Source organism: Cyphomyrmex costatus, unplaced genomic scaffold (assembly GCF_001594065.2).
Source record: "Cyphomyrmex costatus isolate MS0001 unplaced genomic scaffold, Ccosl1.0 scaffold330, whole genome shotgun sequence".
NCBI lineage: Eukaryota > Metazoa > Arthropoda > Insecta > Hymenoptera > Formicidae > Cyphomyrmex > Cyphomyrmex costatus.
Genome location: NW_017277451.1, coordinates 184,395 through 196,891, shown reverse-complemented (window position 1 = coordinate 196,891; position 12,497 = coordinate 184,395). Strand labels below are relative to the sequence as shown.

General features: G+C 43.0%; 1 long non-coding RNA gene across 1 annotated transcript in view; it reads left to right on the top strand.

Moving 5' to 3' along the window:
* The first annotated feature begins 13 nt into the window (after nucleotides 1–13).
* The window catches only part of LOC108775946 (uncharacterized), a 158,672-nt gene continuing 146,188 nt past the window's right edge, over nucleotides 14–12,497 (top strand). Inside the window, exon 1 of the long non-coding RNA XR_001940774.1 lies at nucleotides 14–495. This is a non-coding gene — a long non-coding RNA (uncharacterized LOC108775946). The remainder of the gene's footprint in view (nucleotides 496–12,497) is intronic.

Genomic DNA, 12,497 nt, shown 5'->3' with positions numbered 1-12,497 from the left:
GAGAAATAAAAAATACAGAGAGGGTTTGGGGGGAGGTAGAGAACGACATAGGAGAGGGGAACAGAGAGGTCAAAGAGCGGAGGAAATTCACTACACGTGTTAGCCGTTCGTTTTCCATGGGATACGCGGAGGAAAGAAGTAACAAAAGAGCGGAGATTCAACGAAGAGGAGATGCCGTGAATCGAGCGGATCGAGATAAAATGGCGGGACGGTAAACGAAAGAAAGTGGCTGGACGTATCGCGTGTGACAGTATATCGTTGCGTGTCTCGTGCGGTCACATGGATCACGTGGTAGTCCGTGCCCCTTCCCTTTCTGACCGCGGGGGTTTCTATGGTGGGTGGTGGGGATGTCAACTGTGATTGGAAGGGATGTAGAAAAGGAGAAATGGTAGACGATTCTTAGGATAGAAAAAGAGGAGAAAGAAGAGGATGAGAAAGGATAGAGAGAAGTCTTAAGAAGATATTGCTTCGACACCGATAATGATCACGTGTGAGGTAAGTGTATATATACAATATATATTTACTAATTTATATTCATTCTGCAAGCGTAGTTTATTGAAACAATTATTATAGCAGAAAAAGAGATTATTAAGTTTCCCTAATAATAAAACCAGATATATATCATTCAATATTACTCTTATGGAAAAAATTTAAACATCATTCTACAAATTTATAGTCTTTATCTTTGTTACAGAAAAAGTAAGATAAAATAAAGAAATAACTCTTTAAGATGCAAGATAGATAAATGATATCGTAGATCATTATCTGCGACAGACAATATATACACACGCGGTATATCCCATTCTTTGCCACAAGATGTCGGCTTAAATCGTCGTTTGGCAATGCCTCCGGGGTTCCGCCAACCCGCTTAAATCGTATACTTGGCACACGAGCTAATTGGTCGTATCTCGCGTTAGTCGGTGTGCTTTATCGCACCATCCGTAACCGGTCGAAAAGCATTCGCCAGCGTTCCAACGAGCAATTTAACGTAACGTGAAATGGGTAACGCGCTTGCCGCCACTCGATTTTTCACTCACGGCGCTTCCACGTGGCGCACGGGACCACGTGCTGACCGGAATACGTCTTACGATCGAGAACACTCTCGCTCATATTTTTTCAGACAATTGATACGTCATAAATCGTTATCGCAGATATACCTCGACAAATTGTATGTATATATTTTGTTTGAAGGATAAAATTTAGAATCGATATTCACATTTCAATTGGGTTGTCCATAAAATCTTGTTAAATAATCTATTTATAAAAACCATCTTGTATCGGGTGTTTTTTTTATATATCTACTAGCAAAAATTTACGCTTTCCAAATTTATACATTTCGAAATTTATTCTTTATAAACATAATTCTTTATAATAATCCCATTCGTTGTTTAAACTTAAGTTTTTCGAACATTTTCATTTCCTTTTCATTGATGCTTATTATAACATGTGGCGAATGCAAGTTTCTCGCAGAACACGAAGAGAACGTCGAAAGCTTGCCGCATCTGTGTCTAGCTGCGGCGAGCCGGACATGAAATTGAATTCGTACCGTGAATAACGACTAACAAACCGCAGTTATATCGTAAAAAGCAATGCAGCGGGATGTGAATTAATTCTGGCTCGCACCCCACAGGCCATCCCAGAGCCCTTTTTCCCTCTCCGTCTCTCGTCGCGCGTGCACACGAGCGTCTCTCGTTTCCTCTCTCGCGGTACTTCTCTCCTCCAACTGGAACGGTCCCAAAATTCAATAAAGGCGAACGAGTACGAGGTCTCTCCCTCGTCTCCGTCGCTTTCTGTATGGGGTGGTGGCGACTATGGGGTTAGGAGTACCGGAGTCATCGCGAGGACCGGAGGGTGAGATGGAGGCTCGGTGCATACATTAGCGGGGGTAGCGTGTGGAGATATTGTCTGAACAAAGGGATCGGCTCGTACCTATCGAAAAGGCGATTAAGCGAGGATAAAGTTAACTTCGCCTTAGGCACTTGCACTGAAAGCATTCTCGAAAAGAACTTTCGTTCTGTGATTCCTGATGATACTGCGCGATATCGTAAATTTGCAGCGATAAAATTGGATGCAATAAATGCATTAAAACTCTGTTGGAATAATTCACAAGATCGAATCACAATAATTTGATAACCTCTTGAATTTCGTGATAATTAAGATGTGAAAAATTATCATATATCAGTGACACGAAGTGAACTCTTTTTTGAGAATTTTTTAATTCCCTTTAACATGCCGTTCAAATTCCGAAAGTATTTGAATGAATCAATTACAGTCTATTAAAGCCACATTTGCGAAGCGACAGAAAAATTAACGTTATTATTATTCACGATACGTTATGCGATTTGGCAAACTTGACACTGTAGCCAAGACAATGAAGGTGGAAAAGCAAATCGCGCGCGAGGTGGAGAGAAATAGGACGATATCGAGGATAGCGGGGGCTGACAGGACACAATATTGCAATAACTTCAATTACGGCGACACGACGGATTGCCGTGGGGTGGATTCGCGTCCGTCCTCCGCCCGCGCGCCGCCCGAAGCGAACCAGCCAGCCACCACTACCCGTTCTATCCATTTATATATCCGAGTGACACAAACGTCGTGGTCGAATTGGCTGTCGGATCTGAAAGGGGCTGCCTTTAAACAAGTGCTTCTTAATAAACCATTGACGCGCGAAACCACCCTCGAAAATTTGCCCCTCAGCGCTGTGTCGCCACCCTTCCTTAGTATCTTGCGCCACAAGCTTCTATAGAGGGACTTTTAGCTTTCGTTACTTCGTTAAATTCAGAAAGACGAAACGCATTCCACGTCGCGGAATAAACGTAACGAAGCGTCCTGATGTTTTTAGACTGAAAATTTGGACGCGCGTCAGGTTTACAAATCAGAAACGATCTTATTGACACGAGCCAATTATCGCATGTTTAGAAGTTTATTCGATATTCTGCTTTATAAAGCTAATGGATATATTTAATTAATCCAATATCTATTTGTGTATAAATAAAAAAGAACAGTATATGTATGTACATTACATCGATTTAATTTTTTTATTTAATTCACAAATTAATCTATTATTGTTTTCTTCAATAATGTTTACAAAATAAAAATTATAAAAGCATAAATTATTATCGCAGATAAGCGGTCTATTTAACTCGCACGTGACAATCAAGATTAGTATGAAACTTTTTCGCCGTGAAAAGAATAAGAAATGCTTTTACATAATTTTATTTGATTGTAGAAAAAGAATTGGTCGAACAAATTTTTGAGACAAGGCCGACGACCTTGCCGCGAAGTTTAGTCTAGTGGTGACTTATCGACCGCCCGCTGCAGGGAGAGCGAACTCTGGAAAAATTGTGCAGAGCCTTTTGCCCCGCGGGCTAAGGGTATTTCACTAGGGGTGGGCACGCACCCTTCTTCCTCACGTCCCACTCGAAATTTCGCTCGGCTAGCGCTTTTTTTAACATTTATTTGACAGCTGTCGTCCGCAATGCGTGCACGTTTACCTACTACGCAGGGTTGTCTTCGTGTCGAAATCTTTCGAGGACAGAAACGACCAGTCTAAACGGCACCCTTGAAAGAAATAGGGGTAGTAAAAACTTAAGAACAAACGCTGACGTGATCGACCAAGATCTTTTCGAGTCTCAGACAAAAAGGAGCTTTTATATTTTATTAAAATTTTTTATTAATTTTTCTATAGAAAATATCCAGTCTTCTTTTTGACGTGTAATATTCTGTTGCGGCCAATTTACGATGCGTTGGAATTCGTTCAAAACTATGAAATTATAAGGTAATGAAAAGAATTACATAATTGACTTGTACGGTCGTAATAATTTTTCATGGACAGTTTTACAAGCTACAGTTTATACACCAAGTATCTAACGTCTGAAATGTCAACCGTATATTTATAGCACGTTAATTACATTTCAGCTATCATTTCTTTACCAAATAAAAGGATATGCTAATAATATCTCTTGACAATAGTTATGACAATATGATTGTATAATACAATAAGACTAGAATGGAATAGAGATTAAATTTCTTGAAAGAGAATTATTATAAATATCTAAGATATTGAAGGTAAATTTTGCATTTTCCTTTAATATTAATTTGATATGCTCCAATTACTTACACCCACGATTGCTAATTGTGGAACAACGTTTTGTAAAAAATCAGCAAGGAAATAACTAATAATCACGTAATGAGTCTCCGAGAGTCTGTCACGCAACGCAAACGAATTAACGATATCGTCGAGTCAGGTTAATTACCGCCCATGACCCGCGCGACAGAATGCGTGGTCGCGACATCCCACTTTCCCTGTATTTGTATTTATACTTTCCATAGCGTTGAGGTACGTACGAAAATTGAATGCCATAAGCAACACGGCATAACGTAATTGTATTCATCGCATCATCATATAATATTTTCTATAAAATTCAATATTAATCAAGAAAGAATAATACGAATGAATTTGTTATCAATTTGTTTCTAAAAAAAAAGTAACCTTCTGTCATAATCTTTTTTTTTCACAATTTTATCAAAAAAGAAAATTAAGAATTCTGACATACGTCAAATTAATTTTGCCAAAAACAAATCGGGATCTTCTATCGCTAAGGTTTCGTAAATCGATACCCATTGCCGCGCATCAAGGAGTCTTCCTTTCCCTATCGAGCATGTCCAAGAGAATGATAAAACGTTTAACAGTAGATAATCGTAGAGAGAAAGAGAGAGAGAGAGAGAGTAGAACCTCGATAAATCTAACGCGATCTCGTTGAGTCGACCCATTCTCCGATCACCGATTTAAGCTCGTTTCGGATACAACCCCCAGAGCGAAATCTCGATAATGAAGCAGAAACTCGTGCGTTTTTTCCTCCAAGTCGTAGCAAAAATAAAGAAAACGAGCGACTGCTGTGTCGCGATGTTGCCCAGAATGTGACGTCCGAGCCTGAGAACTTTGTCAATTAGACGGCAATAATTAATCGTAGCCGCCAGACAGATAGCTGCGGAGTGATAGGTAATAACTAATAACGGATCATTGACCGCGGTAACTCGCCTCTCCTTCACATGTGCCTTATGTTCGCCGCGGACTCGTTTATAATATCGCGTTACAAGATGTCCATTGCGTCCGAAGAATGTGGTTTACCGCACAATGTTACGTAATTGTCCGTTTTCCCAGATGTTTCTTCTATAAATGTTGTCGATCATTCACGAGTTTAATCTCTGATTAGAAGAAACGGTATGTCTTACAAAACGCTAAAGTTTAGAAGTGAACACTCGATGAAGAATATTTCTCTAGAGCAAAGCAACGTAAAGATCAAGCAATATTAAGAAAATATTTTGATGTTTATTATTAAATTATTATGAAATAGTATTTTAACTATATATAGTCGTATACAGCATACTTCATTCTTCTATCACACTGTAAAAAATAAAATGTTAATTTTAACTCAAAGACGTTGAGTAGATTTTCTGAGACATGCAAAAATGTTAAAATTAACATTTTTGTTTTAATTTTAATATTTTTGCATGTCTCAGAAAATCCACTCAACGTCTTTGAGTTAAAATTAACATTTTATTTTTTACAGTGCAGTGTATGAAGACACACTATACAGCTATCCATATTGAACTTTAAAAGTAAAAATTTTTATATTTTGGTGCGAATTTCATTATGACATCTCAAAAACCATTTCAAACGTTCTTTAAACGACGAACACAATTTTACAAACTTACTCTCGTTTTTACTTTTATTGTATACATTTTTAGAAACTTTTTGTAAAATATAACAGTAAAAAGGTGAAAAATTATGCATTAACAGAAAAGACAAAGAGTAATTTTTGCTTAATATTTGTTTAAATATTAAGTTAAAAACATAAAAATATATATGTGTTTAACTAACAATAAGTAACATTCAATTCTAAACTCTAATATTTTTCATAATGATACACGAATCCATACTTTAAAGTAACATTTGCTAAAGCAAGAAGTTGTTTAAAAGATTGATTTCATTTCCATCAAAGAGCAGGGTGTAGTGCGGCTTAATAAACCTGCAATTATCGGCATCGTGCAAACACCGCGGAATTTTTCAAACGCTTCCTGGCGCGATAGAAAAAGAGAGAGAGAGAGAGAGAGAGAGAGAGAGAGAGAGAGAGAGAGAGAGAAGTCCATGGATAAAAATCAGTTAGAATGTCACGTCGATGGATGGCGCGCCTACTTTCCCGTTGTCGTGCGCACCATCTCTCGTTTTCACAGGAGTCCCATCGTCGTATCCCCTTTGCCTCGCACTCGCGCGCTTACCTTTCGCGAAGGATTCCTTCGATCAGTCAACGAGCGCCGGACTGCTGGCCGAAGAAAAACCCGGCTGCCAAGCTCGCTCTCGCGTACGTGAGTTACGTGACGCCGGATCGGCCGTCGATTTATCGCGCGATCGTGTACAACGTGTACGACGACAACCGCGCGGCACAGTCCAACCGGATGTGAGATTCGTTCCTTGACGATCGACGAATCCCGCACGAACGTGACGTCCTCTTTAGGGAAGGCGCTATTACGATTCGTCGTTACTATTAGTGTTTAATCGAACGCGAAATACTGATTTTTTATTAGAAAAAAAATATGTATTTCTTTTTTGCGAGAACATGCTTGTGACATAAAGAGAAATATTCACGGTTATCAAGACGACGTCGTTTCTGCGAATGAATTGCAAAAACGACGCGTTTTAAAAGCATTCTTCGTCAAATGAATGAGGGAGCGAAAGCTTAAAACGCTCGCATTCTCTAAAATCGAATCGCGGAAAGGAGAAGCATACCGGGGCAATTTTCGGGATGGTCGCAAAATAATGATGATCTTTATCCCTAATGAAATTAGTCCTGCTGCTCCGGAGAGCGCGGGAATAGACATCGTACCGTGAAATTACTATAATAGGCGGCGGCGGGGCGGTAGATTCCCCTCCCAATACACGCACAGGCGTTACTCACATGTAGAAGACGCCGAGAGACGCTTCGTTCCACGTGTATATTACGTACGTGAATTCGCGAGCACGGAAGAGCACGCGGGTTGAGATCGGTTTGACTCGGTCCTCGAGCCGATCTGGAACGATCCCCTTGGCCTATTTAAAGAGAACACTAAATATAGTTCGCTTTTTTACCGGAATTTAAAATTACGGTCGTAAAGAAGCCGAGGGCAAATTAACCGGGGATTCGACCCTCCTGAGGGGGGGTCGTTTCCAGCCTCCTCCGTGCACGAGTCGATTTTCCATCGTAAAGAAGCATGAAATCTGACAATTGTGTACGCAAAACCTCGTCTTTCTTCTCGATCATCAAGCAAAGCAAACACATGAATAAAAATATTTAAAAAATGAAAGAATGGATGCAATATAAGTAGAAATTGCTTGGAATCAATTATCATTACATCATGTCTCTCATACTTGGTTTTCGTAAAACTACGTTAACACTTATGGGTTTGAAAACGCAATCGAAACGAGTCGACGACGATTTCGTCGCACCTGCTCTCGAATACTGTCCAATTCTATTACTCGAAACGCTGATGACAATGGTACGTTTCTTGGCGTCCCGTGGCCTTGTCCAGCTCTTCAGGCCGATAGTGTCGGGACCCGCAGCCCTACGGGCTCGCTCTGGTGGAAACAATTGCTGCCGCGGGGCATCATTTACATCATAAGCAATCATAATGATCGAATTTTCGGCGAACGACGATGATCCAACGAGTGGAACGAGGGGAGCCAATTCAGAAGTGGGTACCCACTTACCGGCTGTACGAACTATGCGCTCGCGAGAGAGGGACTCTGACCCTCCTCCACCTCTTTCGACCCCATAGCTTCGGGCTACCTGCGCCCGTTTATATGAACTGGCACCCATTCTCTCTCTCCTCCCCCAACTCTTTCGCCTTTTTTTTTTCTTTCTAAACGTTCCAGAACAGCACTTTGAAAAAAGTAACTGTCCAAAAAATTTCAACCACGATAAAATAAGACGGCAGTCTATCAACTATCTACTTGCGAATTATATATGTTTAGCTATAAGCTTCGCGATACGCAACACGTTGAAATGAATAACGTGATACACAACGTGCGATTCGTCGTCCAGTGCGGTGTATCATTGAAAACAATCTATCAACTGTTCGTCCACAATTATTAACATGTAGCGGGGAAACGAGTGAACGTCCTGCCTAAAACGGCACACGAGTATTTTCACGTACCGTTAATGGGAATAAGTTACTGCGAACTGCGGCGCGGGCGGCGTGCTTGAAAACGCAGGTTCAATTTCCTGGACGCGCACGAGCAGAACGGTGTTCCGGAGGACGTTCACTTCCAGCCGGCGATAATGTAAGGAATTCACGCGGGCTATTTGCGTTTTAAGCGGCCGAGAAATTCGCGCAGTAGCCAGCTTAAAAATCGCTCGCACGAACGCAAATGATTTCGTTCTGTCGTTCCCGGCGTGCTTCGATTTTCGAATTTCAGAGGACAGAGGGAGAGCTGTAGGGAACGGTGTGACGACGGCGACGTCGTCGTTGCCGGTGTTTTCCAGACCAGCAGGGTTTACCAAAGACGGCGAGAGCGGCGAGAGCTCTGTTTTGGGCTTTGCCAACGCGCCCGCTCGCTCTCTCCGTATATACGACTGGACCTATCAGTATGCGGACCACGAAACGTGGTCGGAGGCCCCCTCGTCTTCCTTGTCCCTCCTCGTGGCCTCCTTCTTCGTCCCTTGGAACCTCCGTCTCCCTATCTCTCTTTGACAAACATCGCGTCCCTCCGCCGCGTTTCCCTCGCCGCGCCGTCCCTCCTCTCTTGCTCTCTGCTCCTATTTGTCTCTCTTCTCTCTCTCTCTCTCACTCTCTCGTTGCTCTTCCTTCCGCTTCAACAACGTGAGAGGCGAAACGTAGGCTGTTTCGGAGAGAGTGTTTCCACCGTAATGCCGAAACAGTATTGATTGCACAGCCCGCCTAGCTTAGTTCCTACTGCCGCTTACTGCATCTAACGCTCACACGTAAAGCCGCGCGTATTTTCGCACGACTGCCTCCGAAGACAAACGAAATTAACTATGCATATTAACTAACTGTCATCGGACGTGCGGTGCAAATATCGAGCAGTTTCTCCCTCCCCTGGCTGGATGTTATCGACTTACCGCGCATTGGCTTTTGCTCGACGTTCTCGACGACCTATATCTTACGGAGTAACTTCTACATTCCCCTATCCAAGCATAACTAGAGAGTGTGCCTGACGGTACCTTGAATCTCTGAAACGGTGCACGTCGTTCGATATGCGTCCATTAATATCGACAAGCTACGATCGCACGGTCTGTGGAACGTTTCGTAAATCTGTTCTCGGTCGGCCATGACGGTGAGGCGGAAATCGTGCCCATCGTCCTGGACCGAAATTGGTTGGAGGGCCGTACTAAAGGGTAGTAACGACGTAACAATGACCCCGGTAAAGGGTAGTAGTCGGCATCGCTGACTCGGAGGACGATGGGAACGGCAATTCCGTCTTCGGGAAAATGGGGTTGCCCTATCGTGACTCGGCAGATAATTAGACGGGTAATCGAGATGGTCGGAGTTCCGAAGTATTACGGTAGTCTGCAATTTAATATAGGCTGACAGTTCTGTAACTCCCTGACTCGTTCTTTATAACCAATGTCGATGACCCACCCGAGATGTTATTGTCGGTGTGTATATCACAAAATTTCTTATTATTACAGATGTAATATAATATTTCGCTAAAAATACATAACTGTATTTTTTATTTTTTTTTTTTTTATGATTGTTCTTTCATGCAGATAATTGATAGACGCGATGAAAATTTTTATTTATAAAATCTCATCCTATACGTTTAAAATCTTTTTAAGGCTGTTGAAATATGTAATTACCATAAAAGTATATCAAGATTCTACTTCTGACAAATCAACCTCGATAAACTGCCGTGGACCTCGAAGGTCTTGACACGACCTTCGACACTCGTCCTAGAATGGTCATCGTACCGCGTTTTTCCCATAAAAATAGGGTGTACGGAGTTCAGTGGGTCTCGTGTGACTCTGCGAGGTTTCTCGAGGGTTTGGTGACATAATGAGGCAGATCGATTGCCGAGTGCATTACCATTACAATAGTGGACACCCCCGGAGACGCCTATGCCTAACACAATTGATAGACGACGGGAATTTCGGAAGAAAACGGGAAAAAGCGGGGAACTATCGTCCGACGAAGGAAAAAGGAGAAAAAAGAAAGAATAGAAAAGGAGAGAGATGTAGGAAGAGAGCGCGATCACACCAACGGGCTTATTAGTCAGCAATGTGATCTATTTGCCCTGTACTCGCATAAAGAACCTACATTATTGTGCCACTATGTTACGAAGGAGGGCGTTATTGCCCAACAGGGACCTCCAGTTAGGCTCCTACCACCGACCCGTGGCGACGTATGGTGTACGGTTATGGGCACCGTTCTTCCTCTCTTGTCTCGTTCTTCGTTCTCCTCCATCATCGACCACCCGCGGGGTCTCGCTAATATGCCGGTAATATTTCCTCCATTCCGGATATCGCTTTATTATTTCCTGCCGGCACGCCACAGTTATCGACGATGAATTCTACATATACGAGAAAAGTAGCGTGAGAAATATTCAAAGCCACGCGAAATGTGTATCACGATATCCGCATTATAAACGCTGCGCGACAAATAAATTACTCTTTTCTCTTACTACACAGAATATCGTCATATATAACATTTTTAACTTTTGCATTATACTATTCTTATTATATTATATTTCGTTATAAAGTAACAAATTTTTCAAGCATTGGAAGCATTACAGAAAAATGTTCAAGTACGTCCTTATCGTGCATTCGTTATCTTATACTGCGCCAAGACCAGCGGTTGTACTTAGCAACACCAGAAATAATTTAGCATCACGGTGGGTGAATACCGTTAACAACAGGATGGCAATACGGCCTTCATCCTCGACACTCCGTTCCATTGTCGGTTTTGGTCGCTCAACGTGGTAGGCATTGTTTAGCATCCCGCGGATTCTCAGCGCTGTCTGACTCATAGGATCGGCTTCCATCCGCCTAAACCGAAACGAATCGTCTGTCCGTCGACTCGCTCGTTTTGGTTCTCGCGCCTTCCTTCTTGCGAATGACAATGACGTCACATAAGATACAAAGAATTTTCATTGTTCTCGACGCGACGACACGATAATTGTGACGCGACTTTTGCGCGGAGTTCACGGGAACGAGATACGCTCGATATGATAGATCTTAGCGAAAGAAATACCGTATCTACATGTTTCATTTTTTATTCGATGTAACCGAAAACTTTATAGTTTGCCGGAGATCTCAGTAGATCGGTGACACTTTCGGTATTATTTCGGCAGAAGGAAAGTTCGGCTCTTGGCTTATCGCGCAAACTTTGACGGAGGCACGTCGGGAAAGGGGCGAGGCTCGCGCGAAGCAGCGAAACGCTTTCGGAAAATCCATAGCGTCAAGGAATATACAGAGTTCTGCTGTGGCGGAACACAATGGCGCGTTGTAGAAAGGTAGGGTGATAAGAGGAGCGAGCGAGATCGTTGACTGGACAAGAGAAAGGAAAAGAGAGAGAAAGACGGAGACGCGGGGAGAGCTTGCGGCGTCGGTCTTTGCCCCGAGTACGTGCTTCGAGTGACAAAGCTTTCAGCATGGAGACCGACCGACCGACCGACCGTACGAACACCAGAACGATACGACGCATCAAGGTCCTCGACGATCGATAGGCAGGTTCTACTCAACCTGGACTAACCTCGCGCACGCCGCTCTTTGCCTCTATTTAATGTCTCAGGCAACTATCTGTAGACATGTTTGTTTATATATAATACGTCGCGATATCTTTTCTTCGCAATTCCTACACGGATAAGATATCGTGTATATTCAGTGAAAATTTCTAAATTATCTTCAAGCATCACAATAACGTCTTTTAATTTTAATGCTTAAAGATCTCTGGCGTTTCTCTTCACGCAAGTGCAGAAGAGTCCTTTTTCCGATATAATTTTAGTGTGATTTATAGTGACTTCCTCTTTTAAAAATGATATCTCGATTAAGCATACGACTTTGTGCTTGATAGTCGACAATGGCGGATTAGGTAGGGGGGGTCGCTGGTAGGTGTCGGCAGATCCGTATCTGACTCCATCGAGCTGGTCGCGCCCGCTCTCAGAAGCGTGAAATGAAATTTGACAGATCAGACCCTCTCTCGCTCTCGGTTCCTCTGTCCCTGTCGACAGTCCCCCCTGCCACCCCCATCTCAGGCCATCTCGCTCTTCTCATCACCCGGCAACCTCGAGAGCTGCAAAATGGCGTTGGCACACTCATCCCCCGGGTTTCCGCACCTTCAGGGTGCCCCACGGGCCCCGACGGACACTACCGTCCCTCGTGCGCGTTGCCCCCCTCTCTCCGCCTCGCTCGCTCTCTCTCGCGGCGCACCCCATTTTATACGATTCTCTTTTATCTGTTACCTCCCTGCTGCTGCTGCTGCTGCTGCTGCCGCCACCG